Genomic DNA, 19,894 nt, shown 5'->3' on the forward strand with positions numbered 1-19,894 from the left:
GGACTGTGCTGCCTACAGGAGCCGCACTCACCTGGATGGAGGCCCTCAGTGCATCTGAGGAGAGCACACAGCCCTGCACATCCATCTGCTGTAATCACAGCTCCCTGGAGGAAAGAGTTTGGAAATGGTATTTCGAGTTGTTGATTGAGATTTTTACGGATTTATTACCTGTTGGGTTTCCTTTTGTTCCCTCTTTGGCTGCCAGCTCCCCCTCCATCTGCCACCACTGAAATCCACCTCCCCTTATCTCAGCACAGTTTGCTCCACCTCTTGCCCATTTTCATTTTATTGCCTCGCTAATCTCAGCCTCCTGCTTTTCCTAACACCGCTCCCCCCTCCCCATCTGTGGCAATTAAATCACTGCTCCTTTTGTTTGGTGCCACTCAAAATTCCCTCGTTTCACTCAGCCTTTGGGATGCTTCCAGGCACTTTTGCTGTTGTCACACACATCCGTTTTCCTGGCACAAAAAGGCCCGTCAGCATCTGATGGGAGCTTTAGCAAGCCCTCATTCCAACCAGCTCTGAGACAGCCTGAATGTGAAATGGAGCTGAGCTCAGCCCCCGACGTGCACAGTGTACCAGAGGTGGCTGTGGGACTGCTGCAGGAACACCATGGGAGCACAGGGCAGCCCCACAGGGCAGCCCCACAGGGCACAGCTGGCACCTGAGCATCAGGCAAACAAAGCCTCAACTCCTGCTCCATCGGAGAGAGAATTTCCCCCACGTACACAGAGATGGATGCACCGCAGGAAGCCATAACATGTACACAAGTCCATGAGCCTGCGACTTCCTCTAAATGTCCAGATGAGAAAATAGAGAAAAGCAAAGGTTACAGATTGCATGAAACAGACAGAAACTAAAACACAACCAAAATATTGCAAGATTTGATAGAAATAGGACAGAAACAAACCTGGCAAAGAGAGTCACCAAATTTGTTAATAGAAAAAACACACCACAACCTCAGGAGAACAAGACTCTTAGCTCTAATGATGCCCAGACTTTGAAATGGTTTTGCATGTACTGGGGTGATGTATTGGTGCACTCAGCACCCAGAGGCCTTCAGTGCTCATGTCCTCAGAGCTCCCTCATCACAGCTCACCTGCTGAGCACCAACACTGCTGCTGTTCAGCTTATTGGTTTGTTTTTAACCTCTGCTGCTATCTCTTGCCTTAATTCTCAATTATCAATGCCAACCATGATGCATTTGCTGTATCTCCCCTTGCTACTTTTATCTGCCAACATGTTTAAATAAGTTTAGAGAGTACAAAAGCTTAAAAAAAAAAAAAAAAAAAAAAAAAAAAAAAAAAAAAGCAGCCAGCTGAAGATAAAAGCCAGCAGCACACTTTTAAAAATAGAGCAGCCCTGCAAGAGGTGCTGAGTAAATGGGTGCACAGGAGAGAGCAGAGCAGGCTGCAGAGGCATTGTTTAAACTGAAGGTAAATAAGTGGCAGGGGGAGCTGCAGTTCATTTTGTTCCCTTACGTGTTGGTCAGATAATGCAACATATCTCCAGGCAAGCAGCCGGGTGCTAAAAATGGATGCAGCTCTTGGGTTTCACTGGGTGACACACAGGCTGTGGTGCTCAGACTGATTCTCCTCTGAAGCATCAGCAGAAACAGAAGCAGCATGTGCCAGAGCTGCACACAGAAGCACTGGGCATTTCAGAGCTGCAGCACTGCTCAGGTGGCAGCACCAGGATTGGGGAAGGTGCCTTCTGCACTGAAGGATGCCCATCTTTGGGATAGCAGCTGGAGCAGAAGGGCTGTGTGCAGACCCCTGAAGTCAGGCATCCTCTTGTTGAAGCCTTTCTGCTCTGGTTGACCTGTGAAAGCTGTGATCTTTTTCGGTGATGGTTGCACTTGGTCAGCAATTTAGGTTTGAAGCAACCCATCTACTGAGTAACTTCACAGAAGCAGAATTTAGACTTGAAGTTAGTTTAATATAATAAAACAATTGTCTTGAAAACCTCCTTGGCATTTTAATGGTGTTTTTCTTTGGACTAAATATACACTAGAAGTTGAGAGGCTATGTAAACCTAGCAGGGAATAAAAGGAACCAAGAGGAGGACTCAAAGGCCATGTCCAAACCCCAAGTATTAGCATGTGAGCAACCAGCTCCTGGGGGCAGGAACACCCACAGCCCCCCATCCTGGGAGACACACCTTTTAATTCGTTATTTCTCTTTGTTTCCTCCCACCTGGGTTTGCTCAGCTCAGCTGGGAGACAGATGAGTGTTTGACCCTCAGTGCTGTGGCAGTGATTGTGCAGCTCTGTGTCTTCCCTGCTCACTGGGAGACCATGCTTGAATTGAGTACTCACTGGCATGGAGATTTCTCTTGGCTAAGTCTTCTCAGATTGTCCTGTCCTATGAAGAACAAATTCAGGAGAGGAAGGACAGCATTGCTCCTTGGCCAAAACATGGCAATCAATTGTTTTTCCATTCCTGCAGCCTATTACAGTATTCTATTCTGAAGAGGCAGAACAGGCAGCCTTCCTCCTGGGAATAGAGCATTCCCCCTAGGGTTGGTGCCTGTTGGGCAAATTATTGCCTACAAAGTTAGCTATTGTAATGCTATAATATTTGCTGACAGAGAATACAGCAATAATAGCAAAGTGGCACAATTCTAGGCTGCAGCAAATGAGAACAAGCCCAACAACAACAACAACTATTGATGCAGAAACAAAAGAAAGAAAATTACTTACCTACAAGAGACCTCAGATACACAAGAACCCCCAAAGAGAGATACCCACATCTCCATTGCCAGCCCTTAAATGAGGACTGGCTCCAGCCCTTCCATCACTCAGATGCACTGCTTACACCTGTGCTCTCCTGTGTTGGCCCCACCTTCCCACCAGGTGCTCCATCACTGCTTCAGGCCCTGACTCAGCATTGCTGCTACAGCTGTAAAAAACGAGCTGTGATAGATGGGCGTAATGAATTGTGCAGAATTGTTACATTTGAGGAATGGCATGCTAAATGTTTTGGTCAGAATGGAAAACAGCAGTATGCATTTTGCTGTTGTTCTGCTTTCATTTCTAGATGTTGGGAAGTAAATCAACACAGCCTGAGTTTGTAAGGTTTGAGATGCATGGCTGTGTGGTGTTTTATCTGCCTCCTAAAGGAGCACAGCTCCTCTGGGTTCCGTCCATTTGTCGCCATCTCAAACAAATGTGATTTGCACCCATTATTGAGAATAAACAAACCTTTTCCTTAGGTGCAGGAGAACAAAACATGTAGTCCCAGAACTGGGTGTTACCCAGCAGTTCTGACTGAGGCTCAGCACTCTTGTGTAGGGAATTCCTGGTGTGGTGAGATCTGAGAGCCCTCTCTGTCTGCTGGAGGTGTGTGCTGGAGCCAGCCCTGCTATGGCTGTGTGAGAACACTGCTTTTGCACCACTGCCAGAAGGCATCTGTGCATTCGTGGGACAGAGCTTACTGAGGACTAAAGACATCAACCTGTGTATAATATTGCTCCTAACTGCAAGTCAGAAACTGATGTCAGTTAGGACTAAATCAGTGCGTTTCTCCAGATGTTTTCTCCTGACTGCAGCTCAGTGTGTTATGTGCTCATCCTGCTCTTTCTGGTCTCTACAGATGCAATCAGAAGCAGATCCCATCTTGCTGAGTGCTGCACAAGGCATCATTTAACACAAAGTGGAAATTTCTCCTTAGGGTGTGCAGTTTTCACAGGAGGCAGTCAGTGGGGTGACTGCTCACAGACCTGCCTGCATGCTTTCAGACATGAATTCATACGGAATATCTCGTGTGAAAGCCACTATTCTTGCTCCTGCCAAACTGCCAAGAAGACCCATACAATGATGTTAATTGTAAACCACAAGCTGGCTCTTATCTTTGAATTGTTTTTCTCCAACAATTTCAAGAAGAGCTCAGCATGTTCTCAGTAGAAGCTGATAGATGCTGAGCACTTCTGAAATCCTGCCAGCTTCTTTTCGGTTCCTAAATGGGAACTGAGTGCTTGTGAGCATCTGATCCTAAGGGTGCATTTTGTAGCACTACAGCTCTCTCCGTCCCATTCCTTTCCTCTATTGCTTCCCACAGTGGCAATAACACCAGGAGCACCAGGCTGCTCAGGCCGTGACTGATGTCTCAGTTATTATGTTGTCTCAAGCCACACTGAAGGAATTAAATGACAGCAGTTACAGGCAGCTGCTGTTGGCATCCTGTCTGCACCATCACCAGGTCCCCACCATCGCCATCGGCAGCACGGATACGACTGAGATGGCTGTAATGGATTTTATATGTGTATGCTTGTATATAAAACATTTAATGCTTTCTTTTTCAGAGTATTTCACCTTGTGTTTCAGACTGCATACACTGTGGTTGTCAATGATCAGCTTCAGGGTTCAGATTTCCTTCTAAGTCGGTTCTCGGGGCAGAATAGTGAGCATTTTTTAGTGCTTTATGGAACAGAGCAGAGGGGAAGACGGGCTTTTATCTGATGCTTTTCCAACAGATTTCATGCGTGGAAGGCATCTGCTTGGGCCCTGTGGGCTGACATCCCACAGGACTTGGCAGCAAGTGGGAGAGCCACATGTCATAAAATCTGGGGGGCCCACGCACTGTGGACTAAAGTATGGCAAAGAGTTTAAACATTACTGACTGCAGGGATGTTGGAGGGCTGGCTACAAGCGATTAGCATAGCGCTCTGGAATGCGGAGCTTCAATAGCCGCTCCAGAAAGATCTGCAGCCCCATTGACTTTTGCATTGTCAGGAGGAGCCCTTGCACTCCGGCTTTCGCCTGCCTGAATGGATGGACGTGCAGGGCAGCGTGTGCAGGGAGCGCAGAGCTCGCCGGGCTGCTGCTCACAGGGCAGCACACGCCGTGCCCCACGTGCTGCGGCCTTTGTGCAGAACATTCTGGTGGCTGACAGGGTCCTGGTGCACTGCCAACACCCCCACGAAAACCTTGATCGCGGTTCGGCCGTAACCTTGTTGCTTGTTTGCACCGGGCCCAAGCAATGAAGCTGCATTTGGCTGTGATGTGACGTCGCGTGCGCTCGGCTTGGGTGTCAGCGTGGGGTGCGGTGTTTGTGTTCTGCTGCCTGGGGTGGGAATGCACCCAGCAGGACCCAGCGTGTGTCTGCGCTCACATGCACTTCATTCTTTTCTTTTTCTGATTCCTTTTTTTTTTTTTTTTTTTTCCTTTCTGATTTCCAGACAGATAAAGTGCGGAATCAATGAATAATAAAGCTGAGAAGAAGGCCTGCCTGCTGTGATCACGTACATTTTTAGTTGAGGTGGGAAAAGAATGGGTTCATTCAAGCCCTCATTTAGGCCAGGGAATTCCCTAACTTTTGTCTAAATATGGCATGCAAGAGAGAGCACAGCAACGCAATACTTCACTGAGTATTGTTTAAAGGGTGTTTGGCACCGTTCAGCAAGTAGGATTCTTGTAAAAACATGGCACGAGGAGTTGTTTGACAGATTTTGACATAGCAAAGTCTTTACAAGAGATGGAAAAAAAAAAAAAGAAGAAGAACAAAATAAAGAACAAAAAGAGAGAAACTACAGCATACATAAAGCCAAAAGCATGCTCTCTGCCCAGGCAGGATGGAGAATAAAAGGGACCTAGCAACAACTCGCATGCTGTGCAGTATGTGGGTCTGACAGCATTACAGATCAGTAACTCCAGTCGGGCAGTCGGGAGAGGTGATGATGAAGACATTGCTCCTGCCCAAACCCACTGACCAGAGTCCACCTCTGGATTTCCTGCTTGGATTGCCCCATCCTGTGCTGTCCTGATGCTGCACAGTGTTGCACCCTGCAGGCAGTGGCATCTCTCCAGCAGCTCTCGGGATGCACTGCCCAGTACCAAACACCCCTTGGTTTGGGTCGTTTCTCCCTTTTTGCAGAGCTCATGCTGAGTTGCTGTGACTGTGGACCCTTTTGCAGCAGGGAGCAATGATTTGTGTCTGGAGGAAAGCCCATCTCCTGGCAACACAGCCAGGCTCTCAGAGCACATCTCAGCAACGGAGTTTGTCTCCAAAATTCTTAGTCTGCTCTTGAAATACAGCCATTAGGTCTGTGTGTTCTGAGGGAGTGGAAGCTCATCTGGGATTTAGACCGCCTTTGGAGGCTTCAAGTGATCACAGAGTCACAGAACTGCAGAGGTTGGAAGGCACCTCTGGGCATCATCTCATCCAACCCCCTGCTAAAGCAAGTTCCCAGTAGGCTGATGGCAGTCACAGATACCCAGCAGGCTGTGGAGCCCATATAGTGAAAGTCTCAGCTCAGCCTTTGCTGTGCAAAGAGAAACCCTTCCCTGAACTGATCCCAAGCAGAGCATCCATGCTCAATGGATGGGTGTCTGGCTGGAGCTCCTGTCAGAATTAAGGCACGCTTTGCCAGGTTGGTTGGTTGGATGGTGTCCTGCACTGTAACCCAGCATGACCAGACCAGTACCTCTGTAATTAGCACTTAACCTCAGGCAGTTCTGTAGTTCATTAAATGCAAGGGCTAGATTCTATTCTGCTGCACTGCTATCAGCCTAAGGTGAGTCAATAAGACTTTCTGATTTTGTACAAGTATTACTGAAAGCTGCTCCTGAGAGCTGCAAAGTTGTCTGGTATGGAATAGGAACTGGGATGTCTAAAATGGTGATGCCAATGGCAATTCCCACATATATTCTAATATGTTGCCCGTCAGATGCACCCAGGAGCAAAGCAACCAAGTCCAAGAGTTTCTGGGTCATCACAGCAAGACTGAGGAGAGGGTGAAGGCACAGGAGCACTCTCCCACTCCTTCTGAGCATTTTGGTTGATGCTGTTAATTGTAGAGGAGCTGCTGCAAATGCTTCTGAAAGCAAATATTTGAAGTCCCCTTCCAGTAGAAAGTAAGTGGGAGAACCAACCGACTGCGTACTCACCTGGTCGTGGCAACAAAGCCAAGCCAGGGCTGAGAACAAATAGCAACAACGCTCAGCCACTGTGGCCAGCTTGTCCAAGCAGCAGAGCTGAGAGCAAACAGCTGCGGGGAAATGGACAAAGGCAGCACGGCTGGTGGGCAGAGCCATGGTGCTCTGGGTTGGGGCTGCTGGCAGGAGCATGAGGGTGTGCCTGCCACTAATTAGGCCATGCTAATGCCATGCCAAAGCACCCTGCTTGCTCCCAGCTCCTCACAGGAACGGCCAGGCGAGCTCCTTCCCAAGAGCAGGCTGACATGCAGTAGTTGAGCTCATGCCCAATAAACCCAAGACAGAGAAAGGGCCACAAGCTTTTAAGAGAAGCTTCTGGGCCGTTCCTACCACAGCATTACACCCAGCAGAGGAAAAGGAGTTGGGCCGTGGTCCCGAGCTGCCCCAGGAGGCTGCAGGCATTCTGTATTATGAGCATCTCCATTTCACACCTCTGCTATCCACTGCAGAGTGAATGCTGCTAAGGAAACCAGGGCCACAGCCCCCTAATCGAAGGAAAGAGCGTGTTCTTTGTGTGCTCTGATTGGGCACACACACATCCCAATACCCATTGGCTGGCTCATATGCTTTTAGATGCTGGATTTTTTTTTTCTCTTTAGCTTTCTGAATATAAACTTAGGCTTCATCAGATGGAAATGATCTCATTACATTACAGATGAATTACAGATTCACTTTTCTGGGAAACTAAACTCCTGGTGTAACCATGGGAAAGTTTCACCTTCCCTTTTTTATTTTCCTTTACCCAAGTCCCTATTGAAATCAGGTTGGCAGGCTAACAGCTCCACTAAGAGACAAAAGGCAGCCCTTTGTTACTATTAGCCTTTTTAATCTCGGGATTTGCTTACCAATCTTGTGATTTTGGGGACGTGGCGTGTGGATTTGGAATATCTAACGATATGAAACCAACTGCCATGCAGAAGGCAAGCCTGCTCATAACGCAGGGCCGGCATTCTACCAACACAGCGCTGCTTGTCCCACTGCCAGAACAAAAAACCCAGAAGTAAAGCCCAATAGTTAATTACAGCTCTACCTCTTGCTCCCTCTGAGCCACAACGTGCTCTGTACGCTCTCACTCTTTCTCTGCCTCTCACAAATCCTTTGCACGACTGGAAACCCGGCTCAGCGAACCCAACACAGCAGTGCTGTAGTAGAGCAAGGAGGAACTTGGCTCCTCTTCAAAGGGACCTTTTATCGAGTGCTTGGTGCGATGTGACAAAGCAGGGACGTGTGCCATGGATGTGATGCTTCCCAAACTCCCCCTTCTACCTTGATTAAGCTTGGACACAGTTATCCCTGCCAGGGTGATGAACCCTAACAACGTGCATCTTGTTTACAGCTGCACTGAGCTCTTAATGAGTCTTCTTGTTTCTGACCAGGACGATGTACTTCCTCTCTATGCCCTGAACACAATCCCATTTAAAACATCAAGTTTGGAGTTTTTTTGCTGCTAAAGCCACTGTAGTGAGCGAGCTGTGTTTGCATGCTGGCAGCCCAGCCTGCACAACAGCTACACCTGGGCCCAAGCAGCCCTGCAAGCTCTTAATTTTACCAAAAAACTCCCACATTTTGGCAAAAAATATACTTGGAAAAACAACTTTGTTTTACCACTTTCCCAGTTACCTGTAGCAATCACTTTAAGAGCTGCTGCATTTCACTAGTCTTCCTTGAAAATATCTTCTTTCTTTTCTCTTCTATGATTATTTTCTTCATAAGAACCAGGTTGGTTCCCACAGAAACCCAGAGAAACTTTCACAGGGAAAAAAGCAGATCAGCACCCCATGAAATGTCCATGTTTGGCTTTGAATCTTGTCAGATTAGGTGGAGAAAACAATGTTGAGAATTTTCCAGTTCAATGACTGTGTGGTTTGGTGCTGTTGCTCTGCGGATTTGGTAGAATGCAATGGGGACGGGGGGGTTTCTCCCTGCTTTTCCAGCCTCTGCCCTATTTCTCATCCAGCTGGCCCCGTCCCACCGCTCTGTGCCAGGCAGCCGACTGCCTTCCTCCCCCTTGCTCTGCATAATCTTTTTTCCCTCTTTTTGTTGCTGACTTGGAGTGCTCTATTTCAGCTGCAGGAAAGATCGAGAGTGTGACAGCCATGGAGCTGAATCCTTCGCTGAGGGCTCTCCTGTTACCTCTGCAGCCATTCCTAGAAGGTGGTAGGAAACCAGAGCCAACCCATGCCCCACTTTTTGGTGTGCATGCAGCACCCACCAGCTTTCTGCTGCCATGGTAAGCTCTGTGCTGGAATATCAGCCCACACTTGGCTCCGCTGTTATAGGCTGCAATGGATAATTTCTAATCCCTCTATTCAGAGAGTTTGAAGGAACAGGAGGAGAAACATATGGCATATGCCACCTCAGCTCCCAGGAGGTGTGGGGCTGTTGTCCTGGCAGCTGTCGGGGTAATCTCGTCCTTCTGTCTGTGTCCATGTCTGAAAGGTGTGCCCGGAGCACCTGGGCTCTACCTGCGAGCAGCAGACTCTGCTCTTGGGCAGGGCAGAGTGCAGGAGCCTGGGTGCTTGGAGGCTGCTTGGGCCAAAGAAAGCCCATTGTGAGACGTGTTTTTGATGGGCTGTCATTGCTCACTGGCCTGGCCCCATCCTGACCCCACTGCAGCCAACAGGAGTGGTGTCGGTGGGACAGCATCGCCTCTGCTTCCTTGGTTTGTTCCTCCCGGGCCCGTTCCGTCTGTCCCAATCTCACTCTCTCGCTGCATCGCCCGCTCTGGGCACCATCTGGTGGGGTTTGCTGTGTCTCATCTCACCAACTGTCGTTTGTCCTGTGGCTGTGGTGGAAACGCACTCGCATTTTGCATCAAAGAACCCCTAAACCATTCACTCTGCGGGCCAGCCGGCCTGTCGGAGAGGAGCCAAGCTGTTGGCACTCAATAAGTGACGAGCATTAATAAAAGCATTACAGTGAGGTTAGTGCCTCATTAAAGTGATGCTAACGAACCGGCTGTCTTCCAGAAGTATGAAATTTTAACTAAGACTTCCTCCTTCTAATTTTATATATAATTAAATTGGTGTAGAGAGGCAATATTCACTTCTCCAGGCTGCTGCATTAGAAGCTGAGCCAAATTCACAGGAGTTGCTCTGGAAGTGTACCAGAGCTCGTGGGAGCAGCCTGCAGCCGTGCAAGGCACACAGGGCCAGGGTGCTGCAGCAGAGCTGTGGCTGTGCCCTCTGCCCCAGCACTGCCCAGATTTGCTGCAGGCTGCATCCACCTGAGCTGCACAACTCCAGATCCACATCACGCTGTGCTCCGGCTCTGGAGGAGGAGCCCCAGCCTGCAGGCAGCCAGCCATTAGCTTGTAGAGATGCTGAAATCAAAGTATAGCAGCACATGTCTTGCTGCTTCTGTTCTTCGACAGATGTGCCAGGGAGGAAGTGTTCACACGGAGCCGAAGTGCCCTACATCACACGAGCAGCTTCCAAGCTTTGCTGGGCAGCTAGCACTGAGCGTGGGCTGGGAACTGCTGCATCTTGGCCAAGCATCTCCTACAGGGAGCAGCACAGATCTGCACCGGAGGGCTTTTGCTCTGAGCCCTCCCACAGCCTCCATTGCCCCTGGGCCCGGCTCCAGGCCCCCAGCAGCCCCTGGCCGTGCACAGCCCGGGCTGCCCACAGAGCCCCCATGGCTCCATTGTGAGCAAATGAATTCTGCCCTGCACTGAGGAGTAGCTCTGCTCTCAGGAAGGCTTGGCGGCAGTAGTGAGGAAAGCAGCTGCTCCAAGATACACAGCCACCACCACCACCCCCCCTTTTTTTTTTCTCTTTCGGCCGGTTTTAGCAGCAGAGTGTTCCCATGTGATGGGCATGTGAGCAATGGCTCTGCTGGGAGCATCTTGCTGGGCTGGCAGCCGAAGCTGCTGCATTCTGTCCATGTGTCCACAACTTCGCAGCTTTTCTTCCTCCCCTCTGTCAGGTTTTTATTCTTGTGATCAACCTGAAGCAGATTCGGTCGTTGTGTTGTTAAAGGATGGTGTTTGGTGGATGAATTTTAGCATGCCCCTTCTCCTGACAAGGAGGGTATAGACTAAACCCAGTGGTTTTAATGGTAAATGTCACTTTCTTGAACGGAAACAACAAATAAATACTGTTTTGGCTCTGTTTAGAAGCTCGTCTTGATGGTCTGCCCAGGGGAAATGATGGTGTAACACTGAACTTAATGCCACGCTGCTGCCTGATTCTCCACTTGTTGCAGTGGCTGCCAGAGCTGAGAGCAGCTGCAGGCTTCAGCTGAGGGCTATCGCTGCTGCCTGCTGAAGCTCCTGGGCTGGAGGGGCTGCGTGTGCCACGCTGTCTCTGCCTGAGGCCACAAGCAGTCACCCGTGTGGGAGAGTTCACTTCTCACTGCATAATTTCCTCCTCATCGCAGGCGTTATGGCATAGATTTTCTTGCAAAGGCGCCAGCTTTGCAAACAAGCACTATCCTCACTGCAGTGAAATTAATAGGGCGTCTGGGGCAAAGGTAAAACTAAAATACATAAGTAAATGTTTGCAGGATCAGGACCTTATTCAGCCATAAATCAGGTATCACCAGCCAACAATGGAATTACCAAAGTATAAAATCCCATGTAAGCCAGTAAGATCGGCTCCAAACCTGCTATGAATTTGCTTTTTGTTTCCGTGCCAAGAATATATCTCTTCTAACTGCTGCAATCAGGTCTGGTCCTTTTTATTTTCTTTTAAGTGCTTTTGGGCACATTAATTTCCCGTCAGCAGCAGATAGGCACCGCCTGACCCTCCTTTCCTTGGGCATGTCCCTGCCTGCTTCACCCACGCTGAGCTGTCGCTATCAGCAGGGGTTTTTCTTTCCTTGTCTATTCTGTTGCTGCATTCCGTAAACAAAGGGACACTGGTGACGATCCCAAACTGTTCTTTTTTATTTGCCTGGGAACGGAGTCAACTATTTGTTGGTCTTTTGTTGCCTTTTTTTTTTTTTCTTTTCTTTGTAAATTGGTGACCAGTTTAACGTCTTGCCCATACCTGTGCCTGTGCCATTGCAGCACCGATGCGGCGGGGCTTGTGAGCGGCTGGCACTGGGCAGGAGGAGGAAGCAGACAAGGCAGCGAGCTGCAGGTGGGAGGAATCAGATCAAACCTGAGGCCCAGGGCAGCACCGGCCCAGGGCAAGGACATTGTGCCTCAGAACGCTGTTGAAAATGGCCAGAAGGATCCTCATTCTGCCCTGTAGCAAATGCTACCTGTGGGCTGCAAAGATGCTCAAGAGGTCTAGAGGTCTGTGGAGGGATGATAGCATCTGCCCGATTATGGATTGTTGTTTTTAATTATGTAGCCATAATGACATGTAATTAAAAAAAGGATCTAATCTCGATGGAAACTCATTTCAAAATGAATAACTGCCTTCTCTCTTTCTTCCTTAGAATGCAATGTTTGGATGGCGCTGAGGCTCTGGTAGCATTTGTTTCCACCCACCTTCTCCAGTTTGCTCCATGAAAGCCCTCGGCTGAGCTCCTGCATGGGGCTGTGGGACAGCGATGGGAGGAGCTGGAGCTGGAGCTGGAGCTGGAGCTGAAGAATGGAGCAGGAGCCTCAGGAGTCGCTTGGGGCTGAAGAGCGAGGAGAAGCTCGTTTGTTATGCAAATATCTGCTTCGGCCTGGCCTGGCATAGGCAGTGGAAAGCTCTTGAATTATTTTAAGCAGAGGACAAAAGTTCTTTCCCTCCCCCAATCATCTTGGATCCTTGTTAAAACAAAACAAAACAGAAACCTCTGTGTGAACCATCTGAGGATGATCAGCGCTCTGCTTTCCTGGCAGGAGTGGTGTGGCCAGGAGAGCACAGGCACAGGGAAATAGAACAATTAAGACAAAAGAATGTATTGGAGGCAGACAGGCTTTATTTTGTTCTGATAACAGTAATAACGAAGCACCCTCCAGCCTTATCACCACCAGCATGCTAGGGGCAGGCAGGCCACAGGGGGACAGGACCATCCCTGGGCCACCTGCAGGGAGGACACGGGGCAGCCATTCCAGGGAGCCACTTGGGATGGCTGGTTTTATGGCTGGTTTGGTGGGTGGCTGGGTTAGATGGCTGGTTTGGGTGCTTGAAACACAACTCAAGGAGCCACCCATGCGTGTCTTAGAGGACAGGGCCATCCCACCACGGCACGATGCGGGAGCAGGTGTGCATTTAATGGCTGCTGAGATACAGTGCTGCATTTCCATACAGCCCTGTGCTGCTGCTTGAGCGGCCACTGGCTGCTCTCAGGCCATGCATGGCACCCATAGGGGGGGACACGCAGAGCTGCGGGGACGTACTCACAGGCAGGGCTGGATTTTGGGGATACTAGCACAGCAGAAGGGGCTGGAAGGACACAAGGTGTCTGTGCCCTGGATAAGAGTCCAGTAGCTGGCTCCCAGGATCACCCAAACACTGGGTGCTATGGGCTGGCTGCAGTTTGGCCACTGAGAGAGGAGCTGGGTCTGCAGTGCAGCAGTGTGTGGGCCACATTTTCCTGCCTATGTGAGCTGCTTCATTTCCTAAATGCAGAAATTCTGAACTACACAAAGCAGCTGCTCTCATGGGCCTTTTAAAAAGTTAGAAAATTTGTGTGGGCATTGCAATGTTTATTTTCTTTGAAGGCATTTCTAACCTTCCATTAAGAAAGGTTAGATAGAAATTGAAACTCTGCCTTTAAAGATGACACGCTAAAAGCAGCACGGAAGCATAAGCAAATCAGGAGAGATTTGGAGCGTGTGCCTAAAATCCAATGTGGAGGGATAAATTCTTTTAAAGCATTTGCTTGTCAGTGCTGCTGCAAGCTCAAAGCCTGCGGTGCTGCACCATGCCCAGCTGGCACCATGGGGGTTAAGGCTGTGCGCCTGCAGCACGGAGCACTGGAGCTGTCCTGCCCAAGGCAGGATGCTGGCATCGTCCCCTCACTCTTCTCCACGGTGTCACACAGCTGCCAGTGCACCCCAGCAAACACCACCCATTCTCCCTGAGCAGCGCTGGGAGCAGAGGGAGAGGGAAAAGGAGGCGACGGCAGCGAGGGGAAGGTTGGACTTTCATGCAGTGTTGTTTTTTGGTGCTGGAGACAGGCTGTGCATGGAGCAGGGCCCTCCTCCAGCTCCCCCACGCTTTGCTGGGGCTCTCCGCTTTGTTCCCTCGCCGGGGCTTTGGCCAAATTCTGTTCAGCCCGAGCCAAGGCAGCGCGGGCAGAGCGGGCGCGGAACTTCTGGCACAGGCACACCGAGGTGTGGAGGCAGGGCTTTGTCTTGCAGTGCCACGCAGAGCACCGTGCCACGAGGAGAGCGCGATGCCCGCTGCAGAAAGCGCTGCCTCCGCAGTCACACGTGGCTGCTTCAGCTTGTAGGAGCAGAGCCTTCCCACGGGATGGTCCTGCCCAGAGCTGGGGAGGGCAGGAGGGGAAGTCAGCCCATGGAAAAGGCAGTGGCACAGACCCCTCAAATGTCACGCAGAGCTATTTTAAGATATTATCTTGCTGCCCTCTGGCAAAAATGTGCTTTGCAGCAGAGCTTATCGTGTGTGCAGTTTGGCACACAGGGGCTGTCCCAGGAGCCGAGCAGTGGCAGTGCAGAGCGGCGGCGCTCAGTGCTCCTGGTGCTAGGGCACAGTCCCAGTGCCCCGTGGGCATCCACAGATCCTGCACATCTCCAAGGGGGGTCTGCAGGTCCCCGTGCCCCTCACACCAATGAGGAACTCCTCTAATCAGCGTGTGAGCTCCACCAGTTGGTTTTTGCCATTTGTTTTGGCAGTGCTAGCCAAGCACTGAGATTTTGGCTTTCTACCCCCATCAGAAGCCGGGCTGCCCATACCCACCCTGATGACAGCTGTGTGCTGTGCCCTGACCGGGCAGCATCCCACTGAGGGTGGCAGCAGGGTGCTGTGCTGTGGGCACGCTGCATCCCACCCCCCCTGCACCTACACAAACCCCACAGCACTCTGGACACCCTGTGCATATGCGTTATCACCGCCGCCCATCCAGCTGCTGGGGTTGGAGATTACAGAGCTGCTCCTTATCAGCCTGCAGCTCCGCCGCCCCCGGGGCCCCGTTCACAGCCTGATGATGCTGAAGAAATGAATAAATGCCCGGTCACCTCACTGCAGCCATTCTGTTGCAATGGCTCGGGCTGGGCTTTGTTGGTTTGGTTGTTTGTTTTTGTTTTTTTTTTCCCAGGCATCTCAGTGCAGCAGCCAGAACACGTAGCATCTGTCTGTCTGTCCATCATCTGTCCCAACAGGTTAACCCCCCCCCCTCCATCCTGCCTCTGCACAGTCTGCTCAGCAGCCATTTCTGGCAATTTAGCAGGCAGTTACAAGAAAATATTCTTCATCTTTATTAGGCACATGCCCCAGACAGTGCCAATGGTATAAACATTTGGATTCAATTTATTATTTTTTCTGTACTTCATCCTGGTGCTGCTGGGAGGCTGGGCAGGCTGGGCAGGATGAGGCTGGGGGGGCAGCGGGGATGGGAATGAGGAGGGGGATGGAGGTGGTTTGGTCTACAGCACCTCCCCTTCACCCATGTGGGATGGGATGGCAGTGCCCAGAGCTGGGGCAGCCTGACTCCTGCCAGCAGTCCTCCAACTGAAGGGCTATATGTGTATATATGTATTTTTTCCATTCACCCATACAGAGCTGCTGGCAGGGCTGAAGCTCTCGTCCAGCATGCAGGTGCCCAAAATAGCTGTGTCTGAGTGAGACTGAAGAAGTGCTCGTGGTTGGCTGATCGAAGTGCACACGTGGGAATGCTGCCACAAACCACAGGGCTCCTGCAAGACTGCTGTGAGCCTTGCAGGCACTTCAGTGGGCTCAGCATGGGGGGAGCACGCAGAGGGGAAAGCCCCCAGCAGGCAGCCCTCGCTCCTGCACCCATCCATGCACTGATGTAGGTTTATAGCATACATAAGTATACTATCACGGAATCACAGAACGGTTTGGGTTGGAGGGGACCTTTAAAATCATCTCATTCCAACCCTGTGCTATAAGCAGGGACACCTCCCTCTAAACCAGGTTGCTCACAGCCATATCCAGCCTGGCCTTGAACGCTTCCAGGGTGGAAGCATCCACAGCCTCACTGGGCAACCTCTTCCAGAGTCTCACCACCCTCGCAGTAAAGAATTTCTTCCGAATATCTAATCTAATTCTCCCCTCTTCCAATTTAAAGTCATTTTCCCTTGTCCTGTCACCACATGCCCTTATAAAAAGTCCCTTCCCAGTTTTCCTGTGGGCCCCTTCAGGTTCTGGAAGGCCGCACTCAGGTCCCCCCAGAGCCTTCTCTTGTCCAGGCTAACCGTACTGCACATCTGTCCATATATACATGAATATTCATATACATATATATATATGAATATGCATGCAGCTGAAAGTACGTATATGTATTCATGCATGTATGTTTCTAACGAGATTTTTCTATAGATCATATAAATATATATAACTAATGTATAAATATATACACGCACAAACTTAGTCGGAAACAGGAAACAACTGGTTTACCTTTCCAAAATGAGTCATAGCAATGTACAGCGTTGAAAATAAAGTAGGATGTGAGGTTTGAAGGCTTTTTTTTCCCCTGAGGGCTCATCTTTATGCCTAAGATCTGCTAGTTTTAAAGCCAGATCTCAGCAAAATCATGGTACCATGTATTCCTTTCATTTCACTTTCATTTCACAGGGCTCCAGGTTTACTTAACATGCTAGCATGCAAGAAGCAAACGTAAACACGAGCAGCTGATGTTACTCAAGAAAACAAATGGACGGCTGTATCTGTGCACTCCCCAGTGTTTATCCAGAGGGAGAGATTAAACGGGAACCACTCAGGCGAGCTTAGCCCGATTTTAAAAGGTCTTTTGAGTGCTGAACATGTAATAAGATGCTCAGTGCTATTTTTGAGGCAAGATGCTCCGTGCTGGTTTATAAAAGGCCGTGCTCTTTGGCTTTGTATGTCTAAAAGCTCCTCAAAATCTGCTGCTGGGACTCTGGGGCCCATCACGTCAATGGGAACGAATGCTGGGCTGCCCACCCACCTCCAGGCACGGGGCTGCGGCTCACCTCTCGCCTCTCTGTGCTGCATTATTTCTCCTTAAGCTTCTTTCTTGCATTGCTGATGGAAACTGAGTAGAGTGGCTTTTACAGAAAGATGCAGAACACCTTTCTGTAAGCAGCCAACAGCAATGATGCCCACACGTGGGCATTACCTCTGTGTCTCTGCTGTCACGCAGGGCTGTGCAACACCGAATTTAAACACAACGGTGTGAAATTACGTCTTCAAATTACATACATGGATTCTAACATCTAAGCAAATAAATAAACAATAGATGCACGTTTGAACAAATCTCTGCATAATTCTTTAAATGTTATGTATGAGTTTTAATGCCCACACAAGTAAACGAATGCAGTCATGCACATCTGTAGAGGATGGATATAATCTCTGCAGCCCAGCACCTGCCGGGGCACAGCCCAGCTTCAGTGGCTGAGGAGTTTGTGGCTCTCAGGCTCTTGCCTTTATTGCCCAGTTTCACCCTAAAGCACTGCAGCACATGAAGCTCTGACCTCTCCATGTGAGACATCTCCTTCTCCCCCCTCTCCACGCCATCCCCCAGCCCCAGTGCTGCCAGGCTTTGAGCACACAGCTGATAAATCTGAGCCTGTCATTGCCCTCACACAGCAGGGTCTTATCTGTGCTATCATCCCTTCCCGTGGCACACCTCTGTGCCCCAAAGTTTGTGCTGCACTGTCAGCACAGGGATAGGGCTGTGGGGTGAGGACAGATCCCCCAGTGAGGCCCTGGGGTGCCCCATCCCATGGGAAGTGTCGGAGGCATTGAGGTGGCTCCGGTCCCAAGAAGAACCCATTCCTCTGCTCCCAAAGGGACATTTGCTGCTCCCCCACATCATCCCACAGCGCTGTGGCTGTTCCTGCAGGCAGAGCAGTATCAGCAGCTGCGGGGCTATCAGGCTGAGCAGAAGCTTTGCCAGGAACTATCTCGAGCAGCACATGACCGTGCCGGCCGGCGATACGGGACAGGCATGCGGCAGTCCCCCATGCAGGCAGTTGACTTTGTTATTCAGACTATTTTAGTGATGGGGTTTTTAATCCCAGGCTTAACTTTTTCTTTCTCTCTTTTTTTTTTTTTTTCTTTCCTTTTTTTTCTCTCTGAACAAGGGAATCTCTGCGCTGGCAGGATTCAGAGAGGCACAAAGGAGGGAAAAACAAGTTTCAGCCAGAAGTGGGGAAAAAAAGAAAAGGATGCTGTTAGCATTCCCTGTGTGTGAGGGGGTAAAACCGTTTTGCTGTGAACTTTTCATTTTAAAGGGCAAGTGCCACCAGCATCCCTGCTGCCATGCAACCAAACCCCACTTCAGGCCTTTCCCTCGCAGACGAGAAATTCTGGCTTTGCTGCAGGAGCAGGGCTGCATGTGGGCAGCACTGCACTGCCTGAGCACCCCAGGATGTCACTGTCCTTTGGGTCAGGGTGACAGTCCTGGCGTGCTGTTGAGGGATGTGCTGGCATTTAAGGCAATGCTGACAAGTGGCAGCAGGTGGATGTCCTGCAGCTCAACACTCACCTGGATAGCCCCAGTCTGATGCTTTCCTGGGAAAAGTATTTGCATTTGTCTTGCAAATGACTGAGCATACAGGCACAGCTGCAGGGAGGTGGCCTGTACCAGCATGGTAATAGCAGCCCAACACAAGCTCTCTGGCCATAGGACAACAGAAGCCACATGGCACAGGGGAAAGACGAGGCTCCATCTAGCAGTGCACTCACACAAAAATAATAATAATTAAGCTTTTAAACGATTGCAAGGCAATTTAAGCACTTTTCCTGACAGATGACACTTCAGAGGCCTTGGTCTTACTGACTGAGGGAGAGGCAGGCCCCAGGTGCAGGCAGCAGCCAGTGCTAAGCCCTGCTGCGGGACCATATTGGGGCTTGGGGACAGGGATGCTGCAGGGCCAGGCAGTTCCAGCAGCTCCCAGCCCCAAAACGTGCTCCCCACCAAATACTCAAACAGGGAGAAGGAACTGCTGAATATCCCCACCCCAACAGGACTCCAAAGCCAGCAGCCAGGCTCCAATCCCGCTGGCGCTGGGCTGGACGCGGTGCTCAGCTCTTACTCGTTTGGCAGCCCCACAGCTGTATACAGAAAGTAATTACTTAAAAAGGAAATAAATGTCACCCGCATGGTTGTAAGTAAAACCCCAAGCAGAGCTAACAGAGCACCATCAGGCTCTGCATTCTCATGCAGTATGAAGAAGGGAGGAATGAGCTGTTTCCATTCATCTAGATGGGCTGTTTACTCTGAAGCCTACTGATGACGTTAGACATGCCCGCTCTGTGCCTTTAACTTCAACAGGGCAGTTGATCAGACACAGAACTGTCCTGCCTCTTCTTCTGTCCTACAGCACCCTCTTCCCCCATCACAGCTTTAGGCATCATCACCTCTGAGCAGTAACACAACCTGGTGCCAAAGATGCAACACTTCTTGGCACCAGTCCTGCCCTCGCCTTTGCAGAGATTAAATAGATTGCTGTCGTGTTCAAACAGAATCATTTTATTTACTTTTAAAAACAAATATTGGAAATTCCTAATTGTCAAAATCTGAAAACCAAATTTCTAAAGCAAGTCAGTGAGGTCCAGTCACATGTGGCCATGTGAGCAATGCACAGGAGGTTCAGGGGATGCAGGCACCTCTGCAGCCCATAGACTGAGGCAGGGCTGGGGCAGAACACTGCCTGCTGCCTGAGAGCTCTGGGCTGAGATGGGATGGCAGCTGCCTGGCTTTGCACTGAGGCGGCACGAGGTGTAAGCACTGCTGCACAGGCTCAGCACCCATCTGCCCTGCTCCACACACACTGCCTGTGCTCAAGCACCCAGGCTGGGCACAGCCCCAGCACGATGCTCCCAGAGCACAGAAAGCCCCAGCTGCCGAGAGCCACAGGGAGACACAGAGCAACCAACAGTGCAT

The sequence above is a fragment of the Tetrao urogallus genome (genome assembly GCF_951394365.1).
Source record: "Tetrao urogallus genome assembly, chromosome: 16".
In the NCBI taxonomy this organism is placed as follows: Eukaryota; Metazoa; Chordata; class Aves; order Galliformes; family Phasianidae; genus Tetrao; species Tetrao urogallus.